The sequence below is a fragment of the Malania oleifera genome, chromosome 11 (assembly GCF_029873635.1).
Source record: "Malania oleifera isolate guangnan ecotype guangnan chromosome 11, ASM2987363v1, whole genome shotgun sequence".
In the NCBI taxonomy this organism is placed as follows: Eukaryota; Viridiplantae; Streptophyta; class Magnoliopsida; order Santalales; family Ximeniaceae; genus Malania; species Malania oleifera.
In genome coordinates, this window is record NC_080427.1 from 64595361 (window position 1) to 64601931 (window position 6571).

The window sequence follows — 6571 nt, forward strand, 5'->3', positions numbered from 1 at the left end:
CATAGAGTCAACAATCTCCCCCTTTTTTATGATGACAAATACATGAGCAAAAATATAAAATAGGTTACGCCTAACAAGGCTCCTCCTCAATTAATGCACAATATAAAATTTGACAATATGAAGTATGCTTACACGCACTATAGAATAGGCACTAATTTTGCACGTAAAGCTCAAAAATTAGATACCAATATGTTTGCAACTATATTTGTCTCCCCTTTTCACAAATGTATACTTACTATAAACTATTTTTGCACACACACTTCTCCCCCTTTTGACATCAACAAAAAGGTATGTATAAAAATATTCTAACGTAATTATATCTCAATGTAAAAAAATCAATTTTTCCCCCTATGCAATTTAATTTACTTCTCCCTCTACCAATTTCATTCAATAGAGCATACACAATTTTTTAATTAAAACAGGCATGAAAAGTAAGTTAGTCCATTAAAGTCCAAAGTTTGATACCAAATGTGTAACGTTTTGCCAAACAAATGAAAATGTAGAACCATTGGCAATTTTAATGTAAGTTGCTTCCCCTTAATTATGTATTCTAACGTAATTCTAGGCAACTTCACGACTATGCATAAGTCCTAATTCACATCTAATTTGGATAAACCTATCCTCCGCAAGTGGTTTCGTGAATATGTCTGCTCATTGTTCATTTGTGCATATAAAGTCAAGTGTCACATCTCTTTTTTGCACTTGATCACGAAGAAAGTGATGTCTAATTTCTACGTGTTTAGTTCGTGAATGTGATATAGGATTCTTTAAGATATTTATTGCACTTGTATTGTCACATCTTATAGGAATTGTGTCATAACTTAATCCAAAATCTATAAGTTGTTGCTTCATGTATAACGTTTGAGCACAACAACTTTCAGCCGCTATGTATTCAGCCTCAACTGTGGATAATGCAACTGAATTTTGTTTCTTTGAGAACCAAGATACTAAAGAATTTCCTAAGAAATGGCATGTGCCGCTTGTGCTTTTTCTATCCACTTTATTTCCGGCAAAATCAGCATCTGAATAACTTACAATCTCAAAGGAGGTATACTTGGGATACCATAATCCAAGTTCAATGGTTCCTATCAAGTGTCTTAGTATTCTTTTAACAGCTAGTAGATGAGACTCTTTAGGTGCAGCCTGAAATCTCGCACATAAGCATACACCAAACATTATATTAGGCCTGCTAACAGTTAGATACAGTAAGTTAGCAATTATTCCACGATATAACTTTACATCTACTGGTATACCATGTTCATCTTTGTCTAATTTCAACGAGGAGCTCATAGGTGTCCCTAGTATTTTTCATCTTCCATGTTAAACCTTTTGAGCAGATCTCTAATGTACTTTGATTGATTTATGAAAAATCCATCTTTTTCTTGTTTTATCTAAAGTCCTAGGAAAAAATTTAGGTCACCCATCATGCTCATCTCAAATTCACTCTGCATAGTGCTTACAAACTCATTGCACAACTCTTCGCTCGTTGCTCCAAAAATGATATCATCTATGTATACTTGGACTAGGAGCATATTCTTGTTTTTTATTTTTATGAAGAGTGTTGTGTCAATCTTACCTCTAGTAAATACATTTACAGTAGAAAACCGCTTAGCCTTTCATACCAAACTCTAGGAGCTTGCTTCAAACCGTATAAGACTTTTTTTAGTCTATAAACACGATTTGGATACTTATGGTTTTCAAAACCTGGGGGTTGTTCTACATAAACTTCTTCACTTATGTAACCATTTAAAATTGCGCTTTTGACATCCATTTGATATAACTTGAAATCCTTAAAAGCAACATAGGCTAAGAGCATTCGAATGGCTTCCATTCTAGCTATAGGTGCAAAGGTTTCTTTAAAGTCAATTCCTTCTTCTTGATTATATCCTTGAGCTACTAGTCTTGCCTTATTTCAAACCACTATCACATGTTCATCTTTCTTTTTCTTAAATATCCATTTTGTTTCGATAATTGACTTATCCTCAGGTCTAAGAACTAATGTTCAGACTTTATTTCTCTCAAATTGATTTAACTCTTCTTGCATGGACATCACCCAAGATTCATCCTTTATTGCATCACTCACATTCTTACGTTCTTCTTGAGATAGGAATGCAAGATGACTAACCTCATTTCTAAGTAAGGATCGAGTGGTTACTCCACGTGATGGTTTGCCTATGATTTGATCTATGGAATGATTCTTTATGTACTTCAATTCTTTAGGTGGTTCATTAACCTCATTTTTAACTTGATTATTTTTAGAAGATGTTTCTTTAATTTCATTTCTCTTATCTGAATTATCTTCAATGGATAATTTTTCAATTCCATTATTTATCTCAATTTCATCCTCATCGGTTTTTTTGGAGAAAGGATTTTACTCATCGAATACTACATGGATAGATTCTGCAAAAGTTAAAGTTCGTTTATTATATATCCGGTAGGCTTTACTATCTAAGGCATATCCTAGAAAAATTCTTTAATCAGATTTCACATCAAACTTTCTTAAATGTTCATTGTCTCTAAGTACGAAACATTTGCAGTCAAAGACATGAAATTACGATATGTTTGGTCTATGGCCATTCCACAATTCATATGGAGTTTTATTTATGGATGGTCTAATTAAAACTCTATTTAGAACATAGCAGGAGGTATTCACTGCCTTAGCCCAGAAGTACTTAGGTAGTTTATGTTCGTTAAGCATAGTTCTGGCCATTTTTTGTATAGACCTATCTTTCTTTCAACTACACCATTCTGTTGTGGTGTTCTAGGAGCCAAGAAATTATGAGTTATTCCTAATGAATTGCAGTAGTCTTCCATGCCTTGATTTTTAAATTCTCTACCCCTATCACTTCAGATTTTAGTGACAGTATAACCCTTTTCATTTTAAATTTTCTTACACAGTTTAATGAATCGTTCACACGATTCATCTTTGTGACCTAACAATAGTACCTATGTATATCTTGAATAATCATCAACTATGAGGAATGTGCATGATTTTCCTCCTAAACTCTGAGTTGGGTTTGAACCAAATAAATCTAAGTGTAGTATTTGAAGTAGCATTGTAGTAGAGATTACTTTCTTCTTCTCAAAGCTAGTTCTTGCTTGTTTTCCTAGTTGGCATGCATCACAGATTTTATCTTTCACGAATTTAGTCTTAGGCAATCCATTAACTAAGTCTCTCTTAACAAGTTTAGATATTAAGTCAATGTTTGCATGTCCTAGTCTCTTATGCCAAATCCAACTAATTTCATTCATAGCATAGAAGCATGTCACACTCTGTGAGGTTAAGTTATCAAAACTGGTGGTGTATACGTTTTCATGACGCTCAGCAGTGAATAGTATCTTATTATCAGTTTTGTGTTCAACAAACCACTTGTCATGTTCAAAAGACACTTTGTAACCTTTATTACACAATTGGCTTATACTCAATAAGTTGTGCTTTAAATCATCAACCAAAAAAACATCATCTATAATTAGTGATGAATCGTTACCAACTTTACCTACACCTCTGATCCTTCCCTTAGCATTATCCCCAAAAGTGACAAATCCTCCATCCTTGGGTGTGATGGATGTGAACTTAACTTTATCCCCAGTCATGTGACGTGAACATCCGCTATCCATATACCATTTGGTACCTAGATTTTCTTGGGTCCATGGGGATTAGCACTTGATTCTCCTTTGACTTTTCAGACTTTCTTAATTTTGACATCTTTGTTTTTAAAAGGACAGTAAAACTTAATGTGACCCAACTTCTTACATTTAAAACATGTAACATTTTTATAAGAGACTTTAGTTAGAACATAAGTTGTTAACTCTCTTACGAAATATCCCAAGTAAAGATGTCATGACCTGCTCATTTTTCCACATATTTTTTTTTATATATATTATCAATATCACATATCCCATATTCCAGCTCAGCAAGTCACAATCCACCTGGGCCCGTGGGCACCAGGGATATATTAGAACATAAAGCAGAAGCCCTAGCAGCAGAAAATATATAAACATGTACATCTCAATACCATATGCCACAATATACCAGAGTTACTACAATCACTGTATTTTCATATATACATCCCAAAAATAAAACTTAGGGACATTTTCACAAAATCCAACCGTCCCTACAAAACTTACCCTTCAAAAAGGGCAGATAGACCGTATTATATCAGCGGGGCTTTTCCCGCTTTTCTATCCGGGGCTCCTAAAAAGTTAATAAGATTTAGGGGTGAGACACCTCTCAGTAAGGGAAATAAACTAATACTAGTGTGTGGCAACATGAGTATACTGTGTTTTACATATACCTTACATATCATATTCAGTACTATTTATCAAATCTGGGAAAACATATGTATATTAAAACATGGCAGAACATATGGCATTTCATAAGCATATCTTATCTCATATTATAATAATAACATAAAACAATCCTGGTAGGTTAGCTGGTTGTTGTCATAAATTACTCCCACATGACTGGGTTGTGTGGTCCAAAGGCGGGACCTAACAATGGTTGGACAACCACTGCCAAGTCAAACAGTAGTCTGTAGGTCCGATGGGTTTACCCAGACTAGTCTGTACACGACGGGCGATAACAGCACACTTCTTGAAAATAACCACATCGACCATCCAATCTCACACCACTCCGTACAGTGACGTTAACACAAATATCATGATCACGAAGACCATGGACACATAGCAACGGTACCGTGTAAGTGCTAGCCTAGACCAAGCCAACCAGGTTCTGATATCATATACATATACTAAAATCATGATACATGGATAACTCATATAATTAATTATCAAATCATTCATATCATTTTTCATATATACATATATCATGAAAATCATCGGCCCGTAAGCCGGTATTTCAAATTTTATCATAGCTCAGCCCGTATGCCGGTAAATCACATAGCACAACCCGTACGCTGGCAAATCACATAGTTCGGCCCGTACGCCGGAAAATCATATAGCACAACCCGTACGCTAGCAAATCTCATCCACATAGCACAGCCCGTACGCTGGCAAACATATCCACATAGCACGACCCGTACGCCGACAGATATATCCACATAGCACGGCCCGTACGCTGCAAATCAAACACACACACACACACACACACACACATATATATATATATATATATCTCTAGGCCCGTACGCCGGTTTTCCATCATAGAAATCCATATCATCCCCATTCCCAGAAAACAGTATTTCGCAACATTTTTATACTCATGCCACACTGAACAAATTTTCCACATATTCAACATATCGTCATTTAAACAGTATTTTCCAAATATAAATCATATATATAAATATATTTATTTTTCCTGAAACCAGATGCTACATATATATACATGCATTTTCTCAAAACAAAACTAGCTTAGTTTATCTCCTTACCTGACTCCTGCAAAGCCCCTAAGAAAATCTTCCCCGCACCCGCAGGGTTCCCAACTCAACAACTCTGGAAACGAAAACTCGCAGAATTAAAGTTTAGTATTTTTGTACGCACAACATTTTCTACAACTACTACTAAGTCAAATTCGACTTAAAAAGTCTTACCTCAACTTAGAGATGATTCCCAACGTTCCCAATCAACATCCTTGGAAACGAAAACTCCCAATATTAAATTTTAATATTTCAACACGTATATCCTTTTCTTCAACTGTCAAAAATCCAAATATTGAGTATAAAGTCTTACCTTGGATTTGGGATGAAATCCAACTTCGTTTCCCTGACGATCCGCTCCGACAGATTTGCAAAGAACTTCGCCAGGAGCGTCGTGATGGCTTCGGTTTGTCGATTTGGCCTAAAACTAGCCCAAAATCGAAGAGAGAGAGAGAGAGAAAGAGAGAGAGAGAGAGAGAGAGAGAGAGAGAGAGAGAGAGAGAGAGAGAGAGAGAGTCGTAGGAGAAAGAGAGAGCACTTCCAAACTTAAAGCAAGCTTCTTGGAGAAGCTTGCACTATTATGTATATATATATATATATATATTAATATCATGATAACCATTAATTAAACAAAACTTCTTGGAGAAGCTCACTTTAAGATAACTTACATATATAATATATATATATATATATATATATATCATTATTACTTTTAACTTATATGTATTACATAAATATCCTAATAACTTATTTATATATATATATATTTTTCCTTATCATACTATTCATTTTACTTGTTAATTTAATTATTTTATTTTATTTTATTTTATTATTTTATTATTATTATTATTTAATTTAATTTTACCGGTTACTACATTCCTCCCCCCTTAAAAGAATTTCGTCCTCGAAATTTATTGTTCCCATAACTCGCCATCCTTTAATCAGGAAAAAAGGGTCTACTTATTTTATTACTTACCCTCACTTATGGCGGAGGAATACCGTAGTTACATTTCAAGTATTGGGAGATTACATATATATAAAAGAAAATTTTTCCCAAAACTAAAGTACTACACTATTCAACCATTACATGTACCTGCAACAGAAAACTACTTAACTATTTACATTTATCCACTAAGACCTCTTGAAATAAATGTGGATACCTCTGCTTCATCTGCTCCTCGGACTCCCAAGAAGCC

General features: G+C 34.5%; 1 long non-coding RNA gene across 1 annotated transcript; it reads right to left on the reverse strand.

Annotated features, from left to right (window-relative positions):
• Positions 1-5370: 5370 nt before the first annotated feature.
• On the reverse strand, positions 5371-5783 carry LOC131168658 (uncharacterized). Its single transcript, XR_009140378.1, has 3 exons — positions 5689-5783; positions 5550-5589; positions 5371-5451 (listed from the first exon to the last, which is right to left on the reverse strand). It is a non-coding gene; the product is annotated as an uncharacterized LOC131168658 (long non-coding RNA).
• Between the last annotated feature and the right edge of the window lie 788 nt (positions 5784-6571).